Here is a 27,450-nt window from a genome sequence, read left to right as displayed (position 1 = left end):
GGCACCTCAGCCGAATACCTCTCAATATTTCTTGGAAATTAAATGTAAAATAACGCGGTGTTGCTTTTCTTACGTATTGCTGTTTCAGTGAAAGTCTCCTAATATCCAAGCTGTGACAGCCCAGGATAGATCAAAACTACACAGCACAAAGCCCTGTGGTTTGGCAGCATTATTACACTGGCATCTCACTCAAAAGTGCCATGAGATGAACGCGTGAGGATAAGTGCTGGTTAACAATTATAGATGCACCAGAATTTATAGTTCTATACTGCATAGTGCTTTAGGATTAGTTGTACTTCTTTTTTTCAATTCTAGAATCAATCGATTGAACCTTCTCTGAAGTGCCCCAATATAGCTGCATCCCTTCTCAAGTAAGGGGACCAAAGTTGTACACAATGCTCTGGGTATGCTGACATTAGTGCCCTGAACATTTGCAGCAATGCTTCTTTACTTTTATACTCCATTCCTTTAGCAATAAATGCCAAAATTCAATTTTCCTTCCTTATTATCTGTTGTATCTGTGTTCCAGTTTTCTGTGATTTATGTACAAGGGTACTCAGATCTCTCTGCACCAAAGGACTCTGAAGTTTCTCTTTATTTAGACAATAAGTTACCTTTCTTTTCTTCCAATCAAAATGAATAACTTAGCACCTATCCCTTAAATTTCATCTGTCAAACATTGGCCAATTCGATTAAAGTATATTTTTTGTTAATTTCTGATTTCTTCATTTCAACTTACTTACTCACCTATCTTACTGTTATCTCCAATTTAGCTATGGTACTTTCTATCCCGCCATACAAATGATTAATATAGACTGTAAATAGGAGGACCAAATTCAATGGAAACCCATTAATATGTCGCCTTCGAAACACTCAAATGCTGATGACAGTTTAAAAATAATTGGTTGTTCTCCACTCACGTGTTAAAAAAAATTACGATTTAATGGCATATTCATGTTAAAAAGAAGTAGCTAGCGTAATGACTCTTTGAAATTGTTCTGAAGTGCAAGCTAGTAAAACAGAGGTTGATTTAAAATTGACGAAGCATTCCAAAATTCATTACTGTAGTGTTTCAGTTTTCAAGTCTCTGACAAGGAACTATTATTTTTACAGCCCACCTTTAAATTGTTAGTCAGAATTTTAGTGCATTGTGTTTGAGCAGCTTAGAAAAATGACAAAGATGTGATTTGGTAATTGTAATATGCATCATTTTCAGGCCCAAATTCAAAGACAATTATTTTAAATCTGTATCTAAATAGACATTCAAATGTACCAAGCACTAAACCTTGGCTTCTACCTGACTTAACAGGAACATCTGTTTCACTTTTTTGTCAAGAAATCTTCTTATTTTACCATTTTTAGTGAAATTTACCAAGTTGTTATCTGCACTCCAAAGATAAAATCTTGTGGAATGGTGTGAAATCAAATTGGCGTTGTATTCCCCTAGAAATAAGAAATTCCAAGGATTATTAAATGGATTTTTTCAATATTTTAAGGCAAACGTATTAGTAAGGTCAATTGAAATTACTTCCATTAATTGGAAAGTCCTAAAACTTCGAATCAGATATTTCAGATGTGGATTACGGAAACACTTCCACAAGAGAGTTTGATAGAATTTGACATCCTCATCCAATTCATGCAGGTTCAATGGTTCATTTTAAATCTAACATGGACAGTTGAATGTTCCCAAATATTTTCAGAACTACAGGGCAAACTCAATTGGATGGAGTCAGATCACAGATTAACCACGATTTGGTTGATCGGTGGAGCAGATTCAAGGTAATAAATGGCCTTGAGTTCCTATATTCCTACTCAGCTGTAATAATATTTTACAGATGACAGCTCAGCTGAAAAGTACCCGTTAAAAATGTTCACCATTCTTCCACAAATGCTCATTCAATTTATGTTGCATTTTTAACATTTGCTGTTTGTATTTTTTCAAAAGATTTTCCTTCAAACTGGACATTAACTATAAAAAGTCTGACTGAACACTCATTACTAGTTAGTCACTGGTCACGCTTCATTGTTTTATTTTTCAGCTTCTCCAGGATTCTAAAGAAGTTATGATTCCTCCATCCCGAAAACAGCTAGAAACTCGTGAGTACATGCCACAACTGTATCACACTTAGTCACAAATGGAGAAAGAATGTCCCTCATTTTGAATTGTTGGCTACCCTGAGCAGAAACAAAGCAGGTTTTGTCCCATACCAACGTTGGTGTCAAAATCCCAATCTTCAGAAACATGTCGGAAATGCTTGCTCACTGTCCCAAAAGCAGAAAACTTTAGAGTTTAGTCAGAGGACAATGTACATGTCTCACAATTTACATCTACCATCTGATGTACAGTGGGCAGCGCTGTATTGGCAACCATGCCTTTCGATGTCTGGAGATCTGATCTGGGGGTCTTTCAGCCACCTGCTAAATATATCTGCTTTTGAGGGTGGCTCTCAGTTTCATTTTGACAACTCTCCAGTGAAATATCGTAGGACATGATTCTCGCTGAAAGAAGCTGTATAAATGCAAAGTTTTATTGTTGTGGATTCTGTTTTTGAATTCAAGGGCTGGTCAGATGAATCAAAGTGGTCTTTTCTGTCTCTGGACCTTATAATTGCTATGTAAAGTAAACCACTTCAACTGGAGATGACTTATTGTAATAGAGAAAACAGGAGGATAAGACACTGCAGGAGGATGTAGGGCTGAACTTGGTACTGCATACTCACCAAATAACTTTCTCGTCCAGGCCCAGCTCATTATTGAGAATGTTTATTCTATATTGTGTGATTGATTTTTGTTTTTGATACCGCTGTTCATGAATCTTCAACCATTCTATTTCTGAACTGCCTTCAGAGAGAAACATTCAAATGTTCTTTGCAAGTGCAGCAGAGGAATTAGAACAGGCAGAAAATACAGCTACAAAATAATTTGTTGGAAGAATTTCATCTACAGGGCGAGAGATTCCTTTGGATGATGTGTTGAATGTTCGAGAGAGGAGGCATGCATAAGAGACAAAAAAGGAAAAAAATTCCCTTGGTAAAGTCAAACATTCGAAGGGCCAGAAAGGAATTGAGAACTACTTCTGCTGGCCTGGCTATTTGCGCATTAGTGTAGTAATCACTTTGTGGAGAAGTAGTGCAAGAAGAGGGAAGACTATATGTACGCTGAGTGGTTTCAGTGGATTAGAATGACAGACCTGGAGAATTTGTGTACCTGCAGAGTCTGTGAAGCTAATGCTAATACTGTAATCAAATGCTGCAATCACTTAAAACATTTTAAAGTGCTTCTGATTTTTATCAGTTAATTTAGTTGCCTTCATGCATTACTGAAGGAACGATCTGATTTACCAAACTAATTGGTTGAGCTTGCACTGATGTCATGGGCACTCAGATTTTGAGGTAAAAATCCAGGTCACGTTGAGCTATAGTTATTGTATAGAATGCATAATTTAGTCAATTTAGATCTTTAGATCTTCAGTTGTTAGGTCGATACTATATTCTGGATTTAGGAACCTGGAACAAATTTACAATGATGTCAGGGAGTTGCTGCCCACTGGCCATAAAAACACAGGCAGGGTTAAGTTAAAGGAAGGGTAAAGTTAAAGCGTGTTATACTGCAGTTTACTATGCATAGTAATATTCAGTGTTAAAATGCAAGAAAGAGAGTTCGAAAGATGCCTCAATCTGAAGATGATACTTGACCATGCTTTTTCCTTGAGTAATCTGTTTTGAACTCAAAATGCAAAACCATTGGCATAATGCCTGACAACAATACAGGAGGAAAAGTAACACTAATTTGTTTTAGAACATAAGAACCCAAATCTGCTTCACAATTTAATATAAAATTTGTTAATCTCCTCTCGTTCTCAACTCCACTTTCCGGACTGCTTCCCATAACCCTGTTAACCCATTACTGATCATAAATCTGCCAATCTCCTCCTTAAATGTATTCAGTGTCCTAGTGTCTACTGCAGTCTAAAGTAGTGAATTCCACGGATTCACAATCCTTTGACAGAACTAATTCTTTGTCATCTCTGTTTTAAATCTGATACCTGCTGGAGTTCTTGGAAGAAGGAGTGGGCATCCTCAAGTACAAAAGAATTAGGAGTAGGAACAGATAATTCAGCCCCTCAATCCTTCTCCACCATTTAATACAATCATGGCTGATCTCATCTCGGCCTCAACTCCTTTTTCTTGGCTGCTCCTCTAACCCTTTAACTAAGTACTATCCAAAAATTTGTCTATCTCCTCAAATTTATTCAATGTCCTGGCATCCACCACAGTCTGAGGTAGTGAATTCCACAGATTTACAACCCTTTGAGAGAAATAATTTATCTTCTTTTTCATTTTAAATGTGTCATCCTTTAACCTAAAACTATTTGTTCTAGATTGCTCCACAAAGGAAAACATCCACTCTATATTGACTTTGTCAATCACCTTTAGCCTCTTACATATCTCAACTAGATCTACTCTTATGCTACTAAACTGCTCAATCTCTCCTTCAGACAAGTCTTTCATTTCTGAAATTAATCAGGCGAACTTTGTCTGAGCTGCCTCTGCTGCGATTCTGAAGGTTCGTAGCTGCCTGTTCTTTGTCCGTGAATGAACTCTGAACAGTTTTCTTTTCTTTTCTATCTTCAAGAAAGTTATACAAATACAAGCGAAGCCTTTTTCCAATCATTCAAGGAAAGAAATGTTCAGGGTTGTCCAAGGTCAATGGTAGAGCTGAGAACTATGAGGTGTCAGCATCAGGTCAATGTGAACACTCTTGTTTTTGAGTCAATAAGTGACAGCTACAGGCTCTTTTAGGTATGCAAGTTTGGTACATAATCCAGGATGTATCAAAAACACAGGAATGAAATAGTGAGAGTCTTGACTTAAGAATGCACTGAAAACCTAGGGCTACAAAGTGCCCTCTCTAGTTGATCTATGAGATAAGTGGGACTAATCAGAAAGTAATATCGCTCTTTCAAAAAAAATCAATAAAACACATTATCTGGTAATTTTTCACACTGCTATTGTTGCAAATTTGCTGTGCTCAAATTGGTAGCTACATTTCTCCACAGTATAACAGTGACTACATTTTTAAAATATACTATTATCTGTAAATGTCTTTGGAAAATCCTGATTGTTCTTATATTCAGTTTTTTTTTCTGTTTCAAACTGGTGGTTTAGGAAGCTAGTTTTACACATTTGGTTTTGCACAATTTTCGGCATGGTTATCTTTGAAAAATTTAATAGCAGAAGTGAATGAATGAATAGATAAAGGGTATGCTCTTTGCACTGAACACCAATTTGCTGAAGATGTCTCATGAAGATACCTGACATAAATCTGTTTTAAAAGTTTCGAGAATATGACCAAGACTTTCTCAACAACATGCCATTTCCGATGTTGTAACCACAACTGTATGTAGCTTCCACGTTCTCTCTTAGCTTTCCCATGTGCTTATGATTAAACCTCCATGCCAATAATGTGTGTACAAAACATGTGATTTCGCGACAGGCAAAGTTTTTCATTGATAAAGTCCAACTGATAATGCTGTGTCTAGAATTTGCCTATTCACAAGTGTTTTAGGCAAACAGGGAAAGTTTTACTTCACAACTTTACTGCTGAACTGCATTGCCTTCAACATAAGACTTGAGAGCACAAAGGCGTCATGGCTGACTTTCCAAATTTTATCTCACTTGTAATTGTTTCATACTGCATTAGTTATTCATGTGTACTATATTGAGACTAACTTAGTCAGAGAGCTATTCTGGCATGCCTCATGGTTGCCATACATTAACTGTTACAGGGGAATTAGAAAGAGTTTCTTTATTATGGAAAAACAATGTAATGCTTTTGCATTCACCCTTTATTGAATGCTCATTTTAGTGTCCATTGTCATATGGAGTCGGAGTCATACAGTGCAGAAGAGAGTTTTTAGCCCATCAAACCTGCACTGACAAAAATACACTGAATCTACACAAGTCCCATTTTCCAATGCTCAGCCCATAGCCTAGTTGCATTTGCCACTCGCTCCAGTTTGCTTAAGTTTCCGCTTTGAGAGAGAGATCATACTGTTGGCCTTGCCAATGATGTCTATGTCCCTTAAATGAATAAAGGAAAATAAAAGAATTGGTTCAATACCTCCTCCAAAATACTGTTCTGGTGCAGCAATTCTCCCTTACTACTGCACTGTAGCATTGGCCTATCAAGTCACATTGATTTTTGACTCAGACCAAAGGCAATGAGGAGAACTGACAACAACTTCAGGAAGACATTTGAGTTTAGCAGAGTAGATAGACAGGTAGCAGATGTCATTAAGCATGGGCACATGGCAATGGGACTAACCTTAGATGGATTGAGCAAAGAGGTGACACAAGCAGAAATGGCTGACTTCCTTCCATGTCGTAAATGTTTCTGCACTGCAATATTTGTAACAGTCAAGTGATTCTAAGGCAGGAGCAGATAATGTTCAAGAGCTCTCTTGAAAATGAAAGAAGACTTATCAACAAATTAGTGGCTACTGTTCAAGTTCTGTCCAATACTAAAACTTGTCATCTGTGGATGACTGTGGACCTGATATGTTTCACCAATTTTCCTTCATTTTCACCACTTGTATGTTTTTGGGTCATTGATGGTGAAAGTATTCTGAGTGGTATTTTAGTTGAACTTTTTCAATAACAATTTTCTCGTCGACAGCCACTGCACCATGCATTACTTATGCTGCTGTGTTATTGACATAAGTAAACCTAGTGAAGTCTATTCCATTCTACTGTCACATCAAATATACTTTTACATCTATATGTGGTATGTTATTTCAGAAAGCACGGCCATGCAGGAAGAGAGTGATCAAATACCTGACCAGGCTTTTGGTCACTGTAATTCCATTCTAATTGAATAGTAAGTCAAGAACTGTCTCAAGTTATACTTCTTCATTAGAGCCCAGCTTCCTCTCAACCTTCAAGATGGTGATCAGTATGAAGGCAATTTCAAACAAAGTAACATTGGTTTCAATCGTCGTAGCAGGAGATAATTTTAGGACTAAGATTGAAGCCCACATTTTAACTCATTTGATGAGACAATGCAAGATAGCAGACAATGACACATCCTCCCCCCCCCAGATCGTCTCAACGCTTTCTATACTCGCTTTGAGCAGAATTTCGGCAGAGAGGTAACACCTCTCTTTGAGGCGGCATGGTAACTCAGTGGTTAGCACTACTGCCTCACAGCAACAGGGACTTGAGGTGGAATGAGTGGAGAGTGTCAAGTTCCTGGGTGTGGTCATCAACAACAAGATTTCTTGGACTCTTCATGTGGATGCATTGGTTACAAAAGCCCAACAATGTCTCTTCTTCCTGAGGAAATTTGGTGCGACGGTGAATACCCTTGCCAACTTTTATAGGTGTCCCATCAAGAGCATTCTGTCTGAATATATCACTATCTGGTATAGCAACTGTACCATTCAAGATCGGAGACGGTTACAGAGAGTGGTGAACTCGGCCCGGACAATCACAAAGCCAACCTCCCATCTATACAATCCATTTACCATACCCACTGTCAAGGAAAGGCTGCCAGTATTCTCAACAATCCATCCCACCCTGGCAATGCTTTTCTATAACCTCTACCATCGGGGAGAAGGTACAGAAGCCTGAACACATGCACCAGCCGGTTTCAAAACAGTTTCTACCCTGCTGCTGTTGTTAGCATACTGAATGAACTCACAAACTCTTAACATTCACCTATACCTGTATTGTTGTTTTTGCCGCTGTTTATATATTATTTATTTATCTATGCTACTTAACTCTGTGATCTGTCTGTATTGCTTGCAAGACAAAGCTTTTCACTGTGCCTCGGTACATGTGACAATAAATTCAATTCAATTCAACTCATTGAGAATGGCCTCTTCATGACCAAAGTCCTGCTTTCCTTTGATTCCAGCCAAGATTTTTCTTGGTGATTCACTTCCAAGACATCAGTAAAAACTGGATATTAAACTGGCCAAGCTGCTGTTTGGTTCAATGAATACAGCTTATAATTTTTGATATATAGAGCCACTCTACAGCTTCATAGAATCATACAGAAACAGACCCAACTTGTCCATGCTGACCTGGTTTTCTCAACTGAGTAAGTCCCATTTGTTTGCACTGGGCCCAAATCCCTCTCAACCTTTCTGATCCATGTCCCTGAACAAATGTCTTTGTAATTGTTCCACATTCCAATTTAAATATTTTTTCACATTCTTTGTACAATCCCTTTAATTTGTCTGAGGAGTTTAGCATCGAGGGATTATTTCTGCTGGCTCACATTTGATGATACGAATGATCCTATCAAGAAATTTGAAGAAATGATATTTGCAAACATGACCGCTATTAATTCTGTTGTGCTAAAGGAAAACTGATGACTTGCATTTATATCCTTGCATATAAGAAATTGCACAGTTTGGAAACCCTGGACATTTTAGATTGATTTCAGACATCATTTCATGCAACAAAGTCAAGGTTTCACATTTTGGCCCAGAGGTTAAAATATCCTGAGTGTTTCTTCTTTGCCAAAGATGTTTATTTGGAATAAACCTGCAAAGTGCACTGACTTCTGAATCTAGGTTAATTGCCAGTACCTGAGCAATTTACTATACATTTCCATGATTTTTAAGTAGTGGTGTACAGAGCTTGACTATTGCTGCTTCAACTGTGCTATACAGAACAGTCAAATGCTGTGGTGGGACCATGTTTAGGGATCTGCAAGGCATCAAATTGCTCAGTGACATTTTTTTTCTGATCAACCTATTGAGAGATGTTATTACACACCTCTGTAGCAGGTGCGACTTGAACCCAGGCCTCCCGGTCCAGAGTTATGGACACTACCCCTAGCCCAGCTACTCTTAGCCCTATTGTGGCCTTAAGTGAACATTTATTTGCCATTTAAGGGTCTCTTTCCTCCTCTGCCAACTTCCTTTTTGGTTTGCAAAAGAAGGCAAAAATATTTGGGCAGCCTTATAACTCAACATGCTGTTGGCAAAGAGAGAGGTAACTCCTTCAGGCACTCACCTTTCAAGATCATAATCCCCTTCGACCCTGTCAGCCCAGCCTCTCTAAACAGATTTTAACTTCAACACTACATTCCTGATTATACCCAATAATCTTTCATCCCTTTAGTAATCAAGAATTGATCCACCTGTGCTTATTCTGCATCAAATGCCTTTTGAGGAAGGCAATTTCAAAGGTTCACAACCCACTGAGAGAAGACAAAATCCTCATCTCTGTCTTAATTGGGAAAACTCTTATTTTCAAATTATGACCCTGAGTCTTAGATTCTCCGCAACAGTAAGCATGCTTTCAATGTCTACCAGTCAACTTCCCTCAGGATCTTACATGTTTCAGTTAAATCACCTACAACCCTTCCAAACTCCAGAGGATACAAGCCTAGCCTTTCTAGCCGTTCCTCATAATGTACTCATTCCAGGTATTATTCAATGGACTGCTTCAAACATATTAACATCTTCTGTAAGTACAGTAATTAGATAATTGAAGCATGACGTACCAACTAACCCCCACAATAAACTAGAACGTGCTGTTAGCTTTCTTGATTATTTGTTTATAACTAGGCAACAGCCTAGTCGTTGGGTGAATCTAGAGAACTAGGGAATGTTCTGAGGGCCCAGGTTCATATCCCGCCATGGCAGATGGTGGAATTTGAATTAAATGAAAAAAAAATCTGGGAATAAAAGTTTAATGATGACCATGAACCCATGTCGATTGGTCGGGAAAAACGCATCTGGTTCACTAGTATCATTTAAGGAAGGAATCTGGCCTGTGAACCCAGACCCACATGCAATGTGGTTGACTCTTAACTGCCCTCTGGGCATTAAGGAAATGGTAATAACTGATGCCCTCAGCCCATGAATTATAAAGTAACTTAACTTATGTGATTCAAGCACAAGGACATAAAGAGCACTCTGCATCTCAGAATCCTACAACCTTTCAACACTTCAATAATTTATTTTTTGTATTCTTTCTACAAAAGTGGAAATTTCACACTTTCCCACATTGTACTCTATTTGCCCACTCACTTAACAGAGCTGTATCCTTTGTAAACTCCTTATGTACTTATAATTCACTTTCCTACCTATCTTTGTGTGATCAGCAATCTTAGCTTTCATATCTTTGGTCACTTTACCCAAATCATACATATAAATGTAAAGATTGGAGGCCCCATCACCAACTCTTTTGGCACACTCTTCATAACATCCTGCCAGTCTGAAAAAGGTATTGTTCTTCCTACCCAGTTTCCTATTGGTCAGCAAATCTTCTCCCCATGTCAATATTTTACCCCCAAACCATGAAATTTTATTTTCCTCAATAACCTTTCATGTGGTACCTATTCAAATGCCTTCTCAAAATCTCAGTACAAGATATCCACTGGAACCCATTTATTAAGAGTACAAGTTACTTTTTCAAAGAACTCCGATAACTTAGTTAAACATGATACCCCTTTGAAAAAACCATGTTGGCTCTACCTGTTTACCTTGAACTTATCCAAGTGCCTTGTTATAATGTCTTTAATAATGGCTTCGAGAATTTTCTGTGTGACAAATGTAAGCTAACTGGTCTATTGTTTCATGTATTCTGCCTCCCTCCTGTTTTTTGAATAAAGGAGCCTCATTAGCCATTTTCCAATCTGAAGTAACCTTCCAAAATCTAATGTGTTTTGATAAAATAAAACCAACACATCAACTACTTCACGAGCTACTTTGCTTAAGACCTAAGGGTTAAAGCCACCACGGCCGAGGGACTTGTCAACTTGCAGTTCCAGCAATTTATTCAGTTCCAGTTACTTACTTATTGTAATTTGCTGTGGTTTCACTTTCCCTTTCATTTCCTGATTCATTGCTACATCCAGGATGTCACTTGTATCCTCAGTAGTGAAGATTGATGCAACATTCCTGCTCAATTCATCTGTCATCTCTTTATCTGTCATTCCCAGGCTCATTTCGGAAAAGTATAATACTAAATTTATTATCTCTTTTCTTTTTTAAATAGACAAAGAAACATTTTCCTATCAGTTTTTAACGCTTTTGGCTAAATTTCCATTGTACTCCAGTTTTTCCCTCATTATTAATTTTAAGTAATCCTTTGCTTTGTTTATATTGTATCCAATCTTCTAACCTGCCGCCTATCCTGACAGAATTATGTTTTTTCTTTTGATACTATTTTTGTCTATTTTAGTCAAGCACAAATGGCAGTTCTATCCCTTAGTTTTTCTTGTTTTTATCTGTTCCGCACTTTCTGGAATATTCCCTTAAGTGTTTGCCATTATATCTCTACTGATCTATCCTTTAACATAAATTGCCAGTTCACTTCTGCTAGCTCTGCTTTCATGCCCTTGTAATTGCCCTGATTTAAGTTCAAAATAGTAGTCTTGGATCCAAACATCTCTCTCAATGAAAGTATGAACACTGTTGTCTGGATTGCTTTCACTCTGAGAACAGTCTTATCTCATTGGTCAAAAGCAAGTTTAGCCTGCTATTTGGTTGATGTCATATCATACCGGTCGAAGAAATTCAATGAATTCCTCAGCTAGACTACTTTCTCTCATCTGATTTTTCCAGTCGACATGGAGGTTAAAATCTCCCAACATAATCACCGAACCCTTTTGACAAGCTCCCATAATTCCTTCCTCATTATTGACCCTACCGTGTGGTTACTGTTGGGGTCCTGTACATAGCTCCCTGAAATGATTCCTTGCTTTCATCATTCCTCATCCCTACCCATAAGGCCATAAGAAATAGGAACAGCCCCTTGACTAACTGCCTCTGTGTATCCTGGTTTCCCAAAGTTAGGTCTCAATTCTCCTCCTCCACCCTTGCCTAGCTTCCCATCCTCCCTAAATGGACATACCCTTCAATATTCAGATCCCAATCTAGGTCACAAACTGGAGCCCACTCCTCCCACATAAGTCTTTCAGCCACATATTCATCTCTCTGAACTTAATAATCCAGAGATTTGAAGTTCTGTTTAGTAATTTTGTGCATGTTTCCTCAGACTGGCTATGCAGAACCTCTTTCCTGAGTTCTACCAAATTATTTGTGTAAATTTGGCCCATTATAACTGAAGCATCCCAATCTTTAGCAAGCTGTACTCCAGCCCTGAGCAGGCATCTTGAAACCTAGCATCAGGCAAATGACTCATTCTCTTTGCTATACAAAGCAGTGCCAACCACCCTGAATACGCTAGTGCCTACTACCACTACATTCCTTTCAGATCTCCTCGTTTGAATCGCTTTCTGTACCACGGTGCCATGGTCATTTCGCTCATTCATCACACAGCCCCTGCTCTTATCCAGACAAGCTGAGAAAAACTCAAAGCTGTTGGAAAATGCGGAAACTGGCACAACTGCAGTCCTATCTTTTGGATTCTTGTGGTGCATTACTAATACATTGGTTGTCCCTAATGCATTATCACAGTGGAGCATCCAGACTTCATGTCGATGGAATGCTGATCGACGTTTTGGATGGGAGTGAGATAATCCTTACTACATGAAATCCAGCCCATAAGGTTACCGTGTTTCGTGGAGTAACTCTACACTCCCAGTGAACATTGTTATACTGATTCAATAGGACCTTCATTTATGCCACCTTCCAATTGACTCTCTACATGGCATTTATTCCAATAGCTTTCCTCAATATTTCTCCTACATTCTTGCACATCATGGAAATGTGAGACATTGTGGAATGGTGATTAAACTATCCAAGGATATTTGTGTAGCGTGATTAGAGAAGACTTTTTTTTCTGCAGAAAAAAATTGAAGACTGGAAGGGTTAAATAATGAAAACAGGTTAGACAGATGAGGCTTGTGTTCCCTTGAGAATAGAAGATTAAAGAAGATTAAAGATTATTGGAGATAAATTGAGGTGTTTGAGATGATTAAAGGATTTGACAGGCTAAGATGCAGAAAAAAAAACATTTTCTCTCACTGAGAAGTACTGACAAGAGGGATATAATGCTAAAATTAATATTAGACCATTCGAGTATGAAATCAGGAATGAGAGCTTCACAAATATGTAGTATATCACTTCCTTCTTAACACTGTGATCTTTAGAATGTTGTAGAGAGTGAATATCTTTCATTGCCAATTATTTGTCCTAACTACTGATTTCTTTCATCTTTTACTTGCCTCCTCCTTTCATTATTATATAACATGCTTTGCTCTGTGATCAGCTGGCACAGAGTCAGTGGACTGAATGGCCTCCTACACTTCTATGAAAAATCTCCAAATCTGTTTTCATTATTACTATTTGCAATAAAATCAAACTGAATTGTCCCATTGTAGCTTCTCGTTGTGATTCCTAATAAAGGAACAAATGCAAGGAGGGATTAGCACTCGGCTGAGGTAGTTAGCTTATGAGTAAAAGTTGAGCAAGTTAGGACTATATTCATTGAAATTCAGAATGTAAGAATTCAAGTGGAAAACATATATTGAAGACGCATTGCGTCTGTCCCTCGAAATTACAGTGTATGAAGGTTTTAACTTCAGTCTCCAGTTCCTTTGCAGCAGGAGCCAGCCTTTTAAAATACACCTAAGTGTATGTAACCTTTTATATTTGATCTAAAGAACACATTTTCACTGTAGATCTCTTGGCTTTTTTTGAAGAATTCTATAAACTTCGGAAGTTCTGAGACCTACGATGAAAGCTATCACAAACAAACAAGATAACAGTCTTGACCACTCTGAATCTTAAAATTCAATGATTTTTACATCACGAGTCTAAAGCCATGAAATTTGTTGCTGGTGGAAATCAGCGATTGATAAGTAGCAATAGCAACACTTCCAGCCACTTCGAATGTGATCCACAAGGCGACCTATGCTGTTAAATGGCCTCAATGAGGGAGTGACTGGTATGCACTGAAAGTCAGGATGAAGGTGAGATGGGATTTGAGAAGGAACAAAGGCCAGGAAATGTCCTTCAGCTTTACCAAACTTGATGATGCCAGATGTAGTAAGCTCCATTACAGCCTTTGGGATCATAGCAAAATCTCTCCCATGGGGTTAAGGTAGTGCAGGTGCACTACTGCCCAGACCACTTCCATTTTACTCCTTTTAGTTGATTTTTATGGAGGGTAGTGGTTGTAATGCTGCCACTTTGGAAAGCTGGAGGTATTTGGAAACAGTGCAATGTAGCAATGAGATTGAAACAGTGGAATTTTTAAAAAAATAATTAATTCATGGGATCAGGGTATTGCTGGCTTGGCCAGCATTTACTGTCCATCCCTAATTACCCAGAGGGCAGTTACTATTCAACTACATTGGTGTGGGTCTGAAGTCACAAATAGGCCCGACCATGTAAGGATGGCAGTTTCCATCCCTAAACAGCATTAGCAAACCAGATGGGATTTTCTGGCAATTGACAATGGATTTGTAGCTGAAAAATGTGTTGCTGGAAAAGCGCAGCAGGTCAGGCAGCATCCAAGGACCAGGAGAATCGACGTTTCGGGCATAAGCCCTTCTTCAGGAATGAGGAGGGTGTGCCAAGCAGACTAAGATAAAAGGTAGGGAGGAGGGACTTGGGGGAGGGGCGTTGGGAACGCGATAGGTGGAAGGAAGTTAAGGTGAGGGTGATAGGCCGGAGAGGGGGTGGGCGCAGAGAGGTCGGGAAGAAGATTGCAGGTCAAGAAGGCGGTGCTGAGTCCGAGGGTTGGGACTGAGATAAGGTGGGGGGAGGGGAAATGAGGAAGCTGGAGAAATCTGCATTCATCACTTGTGGTTGGAGGGTTCCTAGGCGGAAGATGAGGCGCTCTTCCTCCAGGCGTCGTGTTGCCATGGTCGGGTGATGGAGGAGGCCAAGGACCTGCATGTCCTCGGTGGAGTGGGAGGGGGAGTTAAAGTGTTCAGCCACGGGGCGGTTGGGTTGGTTGGTGCGGGTGTCCCAGAGGTGTTCTCTGAAACGTTCCGCAAGTAGGCGGCCTGTCTCCCCAATGTAGTGGAGGCCACATCGGGTGCAGCGGATGCAGTAAATGATGTGTGTGGAGGTGCAGGTAAATTTGTGACGGATATGGAAGGATCCCTTGGAGGGAAGTGATGGGGGAGGTGTGGGCGCAAGTTTTGCATTTCTTGAGATTGCAGGGGAAGGTGCCGGGAGTGAGGTTGGGTTGGTGGGGAGTGTGGACCTGACGAGGGAGTTGCGGAGGGAGTGGTCTTTCTGGAACGCTGATAGGGGAGGGGAGGGAAATATATCCTTGGTGGTGGGGTCTGTTTAGAGGTGGTGGAAATGATGAAGGATGATACGATGTATCTGGAGGTTGGTGAGGTGGTAGGTGAAGACCAGTGAGGTTCTGTCCTGGTGGCGATTGGAGGGGCGGGGTTCAAGGGCGGAGGAGCGGATAGTGGAGGAGATGCGGTGGAGAGCATCATCAACCAGGTCTGAGGGGAAATTGTAGTCTTTGAAGAAGGAGGCCATCTGGGTTGTTCGGTATTGGAATTGGTCCTCCTGGGAGCAGATGCGGCAGAGGCGAAGGAATTGGGAATATGGGATGGCGTTTTTACAGGGGGCAGGGTGGGAGGAGGTGTAATCTAGGTAGCTGTGGGAGTCGGTCGGTTTAGAGTGAATGTCTGTGTTGGGTCGGTCGCCTGAGATAGAAATGGAGGGCTTATGCCCGAAACGTCGATTCTCCTGCTCCTTGGATGCTGCCTGACCTGCTGCGCTTTTCCAGCAACACATTTTTCATCTCTGATCTCCAGCATCTGCAGTCCTCACTTTTTCCTAATGGATTTGTAGTCATTGTTCTACTCTTAGCCTCAGATTTATTTTTTATTGAATTCAAATTTCATCATCTGCCATATTGGGATTCAAGCCCAGGTCACCAGAACACTATCTGGGTCTCTGGAGTAACAGTCCAGTAATAACACCATAAGGTCTTCAACTCCCCCCAAATGACTATTTGAATGTTAAACCTGATGCCAACAGAGACTGCTTTGGTTGAGTGATGAGTTTTGGTAGATTGTGCAGAGGTTGCTGATTTAATGGATGTGAGATGTCCTGTCAGGATACACACACTGATGACACAATGTGTGGTCATTGAAGTTCTTGCAATAAAGGCAAAATATTGAGGATGTGAAAAATCTGAAACAAACACAGAGTATGCTGGAGAAACTCCAGCAGGTTTGGCAGCATCTGTAGAAAGAGAGAGAGAAAAATAGAATTAACATGTATCACTGGATTTGAATTATTAACTCTGTATTTCCCACTTACTACATACTGTAAGACCTATTGAGTTTCTCCAGCATATTTGGAGTTGACCTTCCTGAGAAACTGTTCCCATTTTCTTTGAAATCTATAAGTTGAGGGTCTCCCACCACCTGTGGAAACATGACCTTTTCTCCCCAATATTATCCTACGAGCTGTGATAGAACATAGAACATAACAGCGCAGAACAGGCCCTTCGGCCCTCGATGTTGCACTGACCTGTCACACCAGCTGAGTGCAAGGTGTCAATAAAGCTGGTTCATTTCCAAGCATTGTCAATGTTTACTGAGAAGCATACCTGTACAAAATAGAAGTTAACATCCATGGATGGATGATTGGACCAACATAAAACATGATTTTTCTTCATAAATATACTTTAGCATTTTTTTTTCAGCGTCACCGATTCTCAGCATCGCACAGTCTAATTATCTGTGACCAGTCTTTAATTGTGTCATGGTATCAGGAATGTCTGCACGTTCCATTTTTGACCTATTTCTCAAACACAGATCAAGAATAATTTCACTGACAACTGCAACTAAGAAGCACTTTTTTTTGTTGCTTCTCCTGTTATTAACTTACGTGCATGAAAATGTTGGACTTACTTGGAATTTTGCATTCAGCACATTAAAGTGTTGACTATGGTATTCACTAGCAATAGCAGTGTAATTTATTTTTTCCTCCAATTTACAATAGTAGGATGACCATCATTAATCCAGCTGTATGAAAGCTGTCATGTGTCACCTGCATGCAACACATTGGCAATTTCCATCTGTAGCAACAGCCTCAATTTAGGCTAAATAGAGCCAAAATAATAAAACCAATCTATAAAATGAACAATGAGATCTTATCACACTGGATTGTTTATTAATAAAGAACAATACAGCATAGGAACCAGCCCTTTGGCCCTTCAAACCTGTGCCAACACATTTTGCCCTTCCATACTAAAATTGTCTTCACTTCCAGGGTCTGTATCCCTGTATTGCTTCCTATTCTCGTATTCACCTAGATGCTTCTGAAATGCTGCTATTGTGTCTGCTTGCACCACTTCTGCTGGCAATGCATTCCAGGCAGTCACTACCCTTTGTGTGAAAAACCTCCCTTGCACATCTCTTTTAAATTACCCCCTTCACACCTGTGTCCCCTCACACTTTACACTCTATCCATGCTGTTCACAATCTTATAAACTTCTATCAGGTTGCCCCTCAACCTCCTGCATTCCAGTGAAAACAAACCCAGCCCATCCAACCTTTCTTTATCACAAAAATCCTCCATATCAAACAACATCCTGTTAAATCTTTTCTGTACCCTCTCCAAAGCATCCACATTCTTCAGGTGGTGTGGTGACCAGAACAGTACACAATATTCCAAGTGTTGCCGAAATAAAGTTCTATAAAGCTGCAGCGTAACTTGTCTAAACTTATACTCAATGCCCCTTCCAATTCTCAATTAATTTTATGACAATTATTTGACACCAGCAATCAGATTGTTTGTAGTAGCATTAAAATATCCTGATTGAATCATTATTGTGCAATTGTGAAACATGCCAATCTTCAACGATTGAATGAATTTGAAATAACAATTCCAAAAATCAAACCACATCACAAAAGAAATCAGAAATAGGGAATTTAATGAATTTGGTGACCCCAATTCATCTCTGTTCTCTTGTATACCATTATGAGCTATAATGTTCAGCATTCATGTAAAAATCTATTTTTAAAGAAAGTTTTTCAAAAAAATGCTGTGGGATTGTTGTAATTTTTCATTTAGGTGACAAACTAGTCACATATGTAATTAACACGAGTATCTTCATAAAATGGCCATGAATTTGGTGGAAATGGTCATTTGACAATGGCTGCAGTGAATTGGAAAAAACTTTTGTTTTAGATTATTTTTATGCTGCAAATTATTGGAAATATAAATTAATAACATACTTTGTTGAGAGTTTCATCCACAAACAGTGGGAAAGAGATAGATTGAAAAATTGGTTGGTGAATTTAAAAAGCATATCACAAGATTACAGCAGTAAGAGAGATGCTTATGTTAATACCCTCATACAGTATAGACTGTTGAAAAAGAAGTATTAGCAGTGAGGCAAGAGAGGAATTTCTAATCTGTGTAGAAGCAAGATGTCTTCAATTCAACAAGAAAAGAAACTGTCTTGGATCTGCTCCTGGGAATTGAAGTATGGTAAGTAGAATTTGCTATATTAGATCATCTAGTTATGAGTGACTACAATATAATGTGGCTTAGATTTATCATGAAAGGAGATTTAAAAATAATCAAAGATAAAAAGGCTTAACTCGGGAGAACTAATTTCAGTGATTTAAGGAGGGTCCATCTCAAATAGATTTGAAAATAGCTTTTAAAAATGTGATGTTGTTGGAGGTTTACATCTTGTGCTCATCAGGGTAGACCTGCAAGAATACTATGTAGCAGGTGGTATAAATTGTTGCTCCCTTAGAGATTTAATATTCTTGTGATTCTATCTTGAGATATGCAACCTTTGACAGCTTTGACAGTGATCGTAGGGTAATGCTGTAATAATGCATTGGCTAACATTCAAGCCTTAATTTTTTTAGTTATGAACAAGGTAAGTACCTTTGAAGAGAAATAGTCAACCAGACAAAATTAATGTGCTTTGGATGATGTAGAAATGAAAGTTAAAATAAAGCTAAAATAAAATACTCATGGCAAATGACAGAAGAAAGATTCAGTAAACAACCACAGGAGATTAAGTAATCTACAGATGGTAATAGAAAAAGTTAATACAGGAGGCAAAGAAAGATTATGGGCAAGATTAGCAAACAACATTAAATTGAACTTGAAAACATTTTCTGAATATATGATGTTGGAAGTTAGCTGAGGGAAAGGTTGGAATTGACTGAAAGGAAAATAATTATGCTGAGGCAGAGGATTGGCTAAAGTATTAAATGAAATCTTTGTTTGAATGTAGCAGATATTGTTGAAGTTAGATTAAATGAAGGAAGTAAAGTTATTGGCAGGATAATAACAGAAGGTAGGCTTGCCTTTATGGTCAGTGCATTGAGTACAAGAGTTAGGAAGTCATGTTGTGGCTGCACAGGACATTAGTTCGACTACTTTTGGAATACTGCATTCAGTTCTGGTCTGCCAGAGGAAAGATGTTGTGAAACTTGAAAGGTTTCAGAAAAGATTTACAAAGATGTTGCTAGAGTTGGAGGGTTTGAGCCAAAGGGAAAGGCTGAATAGGCTGGGGCTATTTTCCCTAAAGTGTTGGAGACTGAGGGGTGATTTTATAGAAGTTTATAAAATCATGAGGGGCTAGGGTGAGTAGTTGAGGTTTTTCTCAGAGTCCAAAACTAATGTGCATCGGTTTTAGGTGAGAAGGGAAAGATTTAAAAGAGACCTAAGAGGCAACGTTTTCATGTAGAGGGGGATGCGTGTATGGAATGAACTGCCAGTGGAAGTGATTGAAGATGGTACAATTACAACATTTAAAAGGCATCTCGCTGGTTATATAAATCAGAAGAGTTTCGAGGGAAATGGGCCAAATATGGGCAAATGGGACTAGATTAATTTAGGATACCTGGTCGGTATGGGCATGTTGGACCAATGTGTTTGTTTCCATGCTGTACATCTCTATGACTCTTTGACTCTAAGTTCATAAAAATTGGAATTTGAAAAGTCACCTGCACTGAATGGAGTGCATTCTAGATTGCTGAAAAGAAGCATCAGTTCACAAAGCAGAGGCATTCATCACAGTTGTTCAGTGCCCATTTAATATAGCAGAGAAATGAAGAAACAGAGAAGTGTGCTTTGGGATACCAATTTGGAGACAGTATGTTATAAATGAGGGAATTGGTTAACTCAGTGGCCTGATGACTGGTTCACAATGTGGAAAGATGCCAATAGCATAGGTTGAATTCCTGAGTTCACCATGAAGGTCCCATCTTCTCACCCTAGGCAATAATTTGTGGATTTTCTAATCACTGGTAAGATACAATGGTAGCATTTTGGATGACTCAGGGTGTTAAACTTCAGGAAAGATCTGAAGTTGTAATTGCATTGCAAAGGGTACAGAAGATGTTTAATACTACATTGTTATGAATATATTACTTCAGGTATCTTGTTCATGGAATATGAGTGTTGCTGGAAAGTCCAGTATTCATTGCCTATCCATCCTCCACCTCACCTGAGGCAGGGTGACCTTCAAGTTCAATTCACCATTTCTCATATCCCACTCTCGAATTCAAGAGCAACCTTATGGTCCTCTGGGACTCTGACAACTTACTCTAAATGTTACAATTCTGAAAAGTAGAGCTGAACCGTGATATCTTGGGGTCCAGATTCATACATCTTTAGAGGTGTTAGGAGAATTAACAAGATGGTTAAGAGAAGAACACATGGGTTTACAAACATATGAATAGGATATTAAAAAGAAATAAACCTATAATTTGAGAACTTTCCAAATCAATGGTTAAGTTCAACTGAAATGTTTTGGTTGATTCTGGGCGTTGAACGTCAGAAAAGGCATAAAAGCATCATTGTGTTCCAAAGAACATAGGGATGTTTAATGAAACATTGCTAAAAAATTAGCTGCTTCATTTACTTTCTTTGTTTGTTCATGGAGTGCAGGCATTGCTGGAAAGGGCAGCATTCACTGCTCATCCATCGCTGATTACCCTTGAGAAGGTGGTGTGCTTTCTTCTTGAACTGCTGCAGCTCACATGGTGCTGGTGCTCTCATAGTGCTGTTCAGGCTGTTCATTGCTAAGCTTTTCACCCAGTGACACTGAAGAAATTGAGACAATTTTCATTTTTTTAAATTCTTTGACGGGATGTGGGGATTGCTTGAAAGACCAGCATTATTGCCCACCTGTAATTACCCAAAAACTGAATACCTTGCTGGGCCTTTTGGGAGGGCAGTTATAAGACAAGCACGTCAGTGTGGATCTGGTGTCACATCTAGGCAGGATCAGGTAAGGATGACAGATTGTTTTTTTTTTCCTCTTGGACATTAGTAAACAAAGTAGAGTCATAGAGACATACAGCACAGAAACAAACCCTTCGGTCGAACTGATTCATGCTGACCCGATATCCCAACCCAATTGAGTCCCACCTGCCAGCACCTGGCCCATATCCCTCCAAGCCCTTCCTAGTCATATACCCATCCAGATGCCTTTTAAATGTTGCAAATGTACTAGCCTCGACCACATCCTCTGGTCATACACATGACACTCTCTGCATGAAAAAGTTGCCCCTTAGGCCTCTTTTATATCTTTCCCCTCTCACCTAAACCTATGCCCTCTAGTTCTGGAGTCCCCCACCCCAGGGAAAATACTTTGTCTATTTATCCTATCCATGCCCCTCATGATTTTATAAACCTCTGTAAGGTCACCCCTCAGCCTCTGATGCTCCAGTGAAAACAGCCCTAGACTATTCAACCTCTCCCTAAACCTCAAATTCTCCAACCCTGGCAATATCCTTGTAAATCTTTTCTGAACCCTGTCAAGTTTCACAATATCTTTCCAATAGGAAGGAGACCAGAATTGCACACAATATTCCAACAGTGGCTTAACCAATGTCCTGTACAGCTGCAACATGACCTCCCAACTCCTGTACTCAATACTCTGACCAATAAAGGAAAGCATACCAAATGCCTTCTTCACTATCCTATCTACCTGCGACTTTGGTTTTACAACAATTGATGGTATTATCTTCATATTCCAGATTTATTGGTTCAAACAAAAAACACCTAAAGAACTGTGGTTGCTGGAAATTCAAAACAAAAATAGAAATTGTTGGAAAAATTCTGCAGGTCTGGCAGCATCTGTGGACAGAAAGCCGAGTTAACATTTCAGATGCAGAACTGATAGGTGTTTGGAAAAGGTTGCGAATTATACAGAAGATGGATTGGGGAGAGGGGAGGGAGTAAATGAAAAGTGGAGATAGAGCCCAGAAAGAGAGAAGAACTGTTGGACAGACAAAGAACTGAGTCAAGGTCAGCTTGCACCACTGTTTGTCTCTCTCTTTGGGTTCTATCATCACTAATCGTTCACTCCTCCTCCCCCTGCTCCAACTCCATCTTCTGCATAATTACCAACCTTTCCCTAACTCTGTCAGTCCGAAGGAAGTACCACTGGACCTGAAATATTAGCTCTGCTTTCTCTTTAAAGATTCTGCTAGATCTGCTGAGTTTTTCCAGCAATTCCTGCTTTTGTTTATTATTTTACACAATTTACTCTTGAACGTGTTTTCCTGAAGCATTAGTCTGGACTGTTGAATTAGCCCAGTGTCATTAGCACTGATCATCATTTCCACTCACTAAAATGATTTCAGAATGATACGCACGTTGAATGGTAATGTCACAGGTAATGTTGTTCCATGTATCTCCCGCCCTTAATCTTCTAGGTGTAAGAGCTGGTGGATTTGGAAGGTGTTATCAAAAGACTCCTAACAAGTTGCTGCAGTGCATCTTGTAAATCGTATACACTTGTTATAATGAAAGGTTGGAGAAGTTAGAATTGTTCTCCTTGGAACAGAGAAGGTTAAGGAGCCACTTAACTTGCTTCTCAAGACATGACAGGTTTGATGGAGGAAAAAGTAAGTTATTCCCTCTGGGGAGTGAGTCAAGAACAAGAGGTCATAGATTTAAAATCATTGACAAAAGATCTAGAGGAGTGATGGGGTATATTTGTCTTACTCAGATTGCTCTTGGGATCTGAATGTTCTCTCCAAAAGATGTTAGAAGTTAATTTTTCAAAGGACCTGAGCAGCTATTTTAGGAATCAGAAATCACAGGATTTTCAACAGAAAGCAGAAATGTTGGTCTAAGCATTGGGGACTTTCTCAATTCATCACCAGTATGGCCCTTAAACAATCAACAAAAGACCATGAAAGGTCCTAAACTTGCCACTTCACTAATTGCCAGCCTTCTCAACAGCAAGAGAGGTGGTTCGCTTACTGACGACAGCAACCTGCCTGCTGAGCTGGGAGTCCCGATTTGGGGCAAATTGGAGTAACAAATAGCGGGGCTTATATCTGGCCTTTGAAAGCCAGATTCCTGCCTTTGACATGACCCCAGTTTTCCTGTGGCCACTACCAAACAACACAAAGACAAAAGCACTTACATTCCCATTGCTGGATCCACTGAGGAGCATGACTCTACCAATGAACTGTAAGACCTCTAATTGTCTGGCAGCTTCTGGTGACACAGAATCTCAGTTTTGAGGTCCGCAATTCACCAAAACTTTGCCTGTCTGCTCTTCAGAAGCTGGTTAACGCAGGATTGCATGAGATATCCTTGCAGTGGGGATGTTGGATTAGTCACCACCCAAAATGTCCATTCCCCGACACTTAATTTGCAAAAGTGGGTAAGTTGTGCCCATTATTTAGTGAAGTATAAGTACAAAGGTGTCAGAATCCAAAGGTGACATGCTTGCCTGCATCACTACCTCATGCTAGACTGCATCTTCTCCATTCAAAAACTGTGAAATCATCACAGTTCTGAGGAAGGGTCACTCAACCTGAAATGTTAGTTTTGATTTCTCTCCACAGATGCAGCCAGACCTACTGAGTTTTTCCAATAATTTATATTTTTGTCTGTGATGTCACCAGCTTGCATGGAACCTAACGATCCTTCAACATTTACTGTTGAAGTTCCATTAGCTTGTATGGCATTTATCTGCTGCTGAAAGCCTCATCCGTATCTTTTCGTAACTTTGAACTTGACTATTCCATTGTCCTGCTGGCTCACACCCACAATCTTTCACACTATAGACTTCAGGTCAAACAAAACTCTGCTGCTGTAACATGAAACAAGGCTCATTCTCTCCTGCCCTTTGTGTTTGTTGACAGACCTTTGCTTCTGGTTATGCAAAAGTCTCAATTTTAAATTTTTCTCCTTGTTTTCAGTCCCTGTATGACTTCAGCCCTCCCCAACATTGAAATCTTCTCTGATCTCACCAATTCCACGTTATATCTGCTCTCAGCCTCATCTGTGATTTTAACCATTCCACTATTGATGGTCATGTCTTTAATTGTCCAGGCCATAAATTGTGGAATATTCCCTTTTCACATTTCTGTCTTTCTTTGTCCCTCACCTCTTGTAATATACCCTTTAAAACATACATATTTGGTCAAGGTTTTGATGATCTCCATTCATAAATTTCAATATAATTTTGTGATTTTTAAAAATTTTATGATATCCCTCTGTGGTACATTGAATGTTTTGAGGTTAAAAGACACAATACAATTGCAAGTTATTCTGCTAGGGAACTGAATCTTGTCTGTGTGCATTGATCCAATTTAGTTCCTTATCAGGTAACCCTGCTTCATGTGTATATCCCACTTGATCTCGACTGCAATTATCTGTAACCCGATGTTAGATTGACACACAATCAGAACAAATGGAAAACAAAGCAAGCTCCACAGCTTGAAACATTTTTTGTTCTTTCATTTTTAATACATTTCTACAAAAGCCATGTGTACATGCAGTGTGCAGTGTCATATGAGTCTGCTTCAAGGGCACCATATAAGCTGGATTTGATTGGGGACTGAAATGCTGGTCCCAGCAGCAATGGTGCGTGGGAGAAATAATAACGAGGGCTGAAGCCAAGAAGGTATGATTATTCTGTCAACACAACAAGGAAGCCTATTTTCACTTTTAATGATACCACAAATGACTAATTTCCTTCAACTGTATATATTTTTATCTTTGCTGTTATAAAGAACACTCCTTCAAAGAAATAACTCCTGTGATTTCAGATGATGTTGATCAATGACTGAATCGGTGCTCTTGCAGTCTGGGATGGGAGCAGATCTTTGAAATATGGCTACAACAAGGCATTTTGAAACCTTTGTTCTAATATGCTGACAACTAACCACATGTACAGACGGCCCTACTGGGCAAGGGCAGCAGCTGTTTACCTAGGCAGAGACAGAGGGGACGGTTTTACTTGGGCACACCTCCTGTTCTGCTGCCAAATGTTTGGCAGAACCTTTGATTATGTGTGGGGGAACGTCTAGGGGAGCATTTGAGGTCCCGAGGAGATTTGACTTCATAATTTATCATTCAATTAAAACATCAAATTCGTCAAATTTTCCTGTTTCATTTCATGAGAGACATGCAATTGTGAGAAGAAGAAATACGAAACAAAAATAAATGGGCACAACACTCATTTGGCAAAAGCCTGGATTAAAATGAACAAAATTCTTATTGAAAGATTCTTTTCTTGAATGCAAACTGGATGTGATTTTATTCAACATGACAGCATAATGCCTTTAAATTCTTTAAAAGTTATTTATTAAACAAAAAATAATGAGGGAATTAGTTCTCCCATCCAGCTGGCACTATCAGCTGCAATGACAGATGGCTTGGTAGTGAATGTATCATGTTTGATTCTGTGCGGTGCATTGCCTAAGAAGCGAACCAATGTCACAGCTGCTTAGGGCAGCCACCTGCAAAATGGCAGCACTTACAGCAAAGCCATGAGCACACTACTCTACATTAGTGACTGAGGTGTCAATACGCTTGTGTGAAATCCCCCTGCTTGTCAGTTGTCCAAATGAATTGGGCCATTCAAATGAATAGACTGAAACTTGCATTGCTGAAAATGTGTTGCTGGAAAAGCGCAGCAGGTCAGGCAGCATCCAAGGAACAGGAGAATCGACGTTTCGGGCATAAGCCCTTCTTCCTGAAACTTGCATTGAACAAACAAGCAAAAGAATTCCAACACCAAAGCTGCACAGCAAAGTTTCATTCTCTTAAAATACAGGCATTATAGTTTTAATCTGCAATACTTTTGGAAATTGTATCTTTATCCTCCAATTGAACATGTGAAAGTATTATTTCACTTGTGGTAAAAGGCAGTTGTTCTTGGCAGTGTTAACAAACGTTGAGACAAGCGCTGCCCAGGATATAAAGACTGTTCTTGGGAGAAGCTAACCAATGTATTATAGCTGTTGTTCTAATGCTCGGTCTATGTAGCTTACAACAGTTTGATTGAATCTTACATCTATAATGATTTATGTCATAAAGCTGGTTCCTTTTTTCTATAAGCTGTTCCTTTGTTTTTTTTTTCAGAGGGGCGATAAACCAGGCCAGGCTGCAATTAGACTGGTTTGGTACAGAGATTAAAGGGTATTGAGAGGCCTTTTTGTTCATATGTAAACAGATGAGACTTCACGCCAAAGTGGTCACATTTTAGGAGTGACCTGTATAATGAAAGGGGAGTGGTCAACTCTCTACTTGAGTAGTTCAGTCCAGAACTAGTTAGGAGTTTATCAGTGAGTGTATGAAAACAGGCTCTCTCTCTCTCTCTCTCTCTCCCTCTCTGCCCTTCTACCTTCAAACAGTAAGCATCTGCTCCAATTTTACATGTGTTTTAATGGGGTTTGCTTATTGGAACTGTTGTGTGTATTCAGAACAGCAAAATTAAGTCTCGTTTGGATAGGCTGAGTTCTGTAGAGGTTCTTCATTGTGTTCTTTGTGTTTCATATGTAATTTTGTGAATAAATTTCTGTTGTAAAATCTGGCAGTCAACCCTGCTAGCTTACTTCAGATAATTTTCACTGTACACTTACTGAAACAAATAGCGAAGTTATGGTTTGGGTTGCCTGCTCAAGAATGTTTTGAGTGGTCTGGGCTAGTCCATAACACTTACAAGATGGTATCTTGTACCCAGATGTAATTGAGGAGGAGAAAGTGAGGACTGCAGATGCTGGAGTACTAGAGTTGAAAAATGTGGTGCTGGAAAAACACAGCAGGCCAGGCAGCATCCGAGGAGCAGGAGAATCGACGTTTCAGGCACAAGCCTGAAGAAGGCACTTTCCATGACAATTCCACCTCGCCTGCACATCGATGGACACAGTGGGCAATTAGCATGGCCAATCCACGCTAACCTGCACATCTTTGGATGTAGGAAACCAGAATACTTCGAGGAAATCCAGGCAGTCATTGGGAGAATGTACAAACTCTAAACAGAAAATCGCCTGAGGGTGAAATCAAACCAGGGTCCCCGGTGCTGTTTGGCAGCAGTGCTAACCACTGAGCCACCATGCAGCCCAGTTCTACAAAAGTTACAGGCATTGAAGGAGAAGAAAGAAGAAGAGGTTTGAGCCAAATAACCGTGAGTGTGTCTTTAAATATTAAGCATCTAAAAGTCCACAAAGTCACTCAGCCTCTGTGAATGTAGCAGTCAGCATTTTAAAATACTGCAGAATGATACGGTACTAAGTCTGGCAACAGCTACA

At 39.6% G+C, this 27,450-nt stretch overlaps 1 protein-coding gene across 17 annotated transcripts in view; it reads left to right on the top strand.

Annotated features, from left to right (window-relative positions):
- LOC122557375 (teneurin-3) overlaps positions 1-27,450 on the top strand; it is a 2,678,940-nt gene that overhangs the window by 330,194 nt on the left and 2,321,296 nt on the right. For 16 of the 17 annotated variants that reach the window (XM_043705048.2, XM_043705164.2, XM_043705115.2 and 13 more), the window contains exon 3: positions 2,040-2,097. The exons of the other annotated variant lie outside the window; for it this stretch is intronic. The gene's annotated coding sequence lies outside the window, so the exon portion shown is untranslated. The remainder of the gene's footprint in view (positions 1-2,039; positions 2,098-27,450) is intronic. 17 annotated transcript variants of the gene reach the window in all.

Source organism: Chiloscyllium plagiosum, unplaced genomic scaffold, assembly GCF_037043375.1.
Source record: "Chiloscyllium plagiosum isolate Xiang-an unplaced genomic scaffold, Cpla_swu_hap1 HiC_scaffold_2, whole genome shotgun sequence".
NCBI lineage: Eukaryota > Metazoa > Chordata > Chondrichthyes > Orectolobiformes > Hemiscylliidae > Chiloscyllium > Chiloscyllium plagiosum.
The sequence above is the reverse complement of the archived record's forward strand: the minus strand, read 5'-3'. Positions and strand labels throughout refer to the sequence as shown.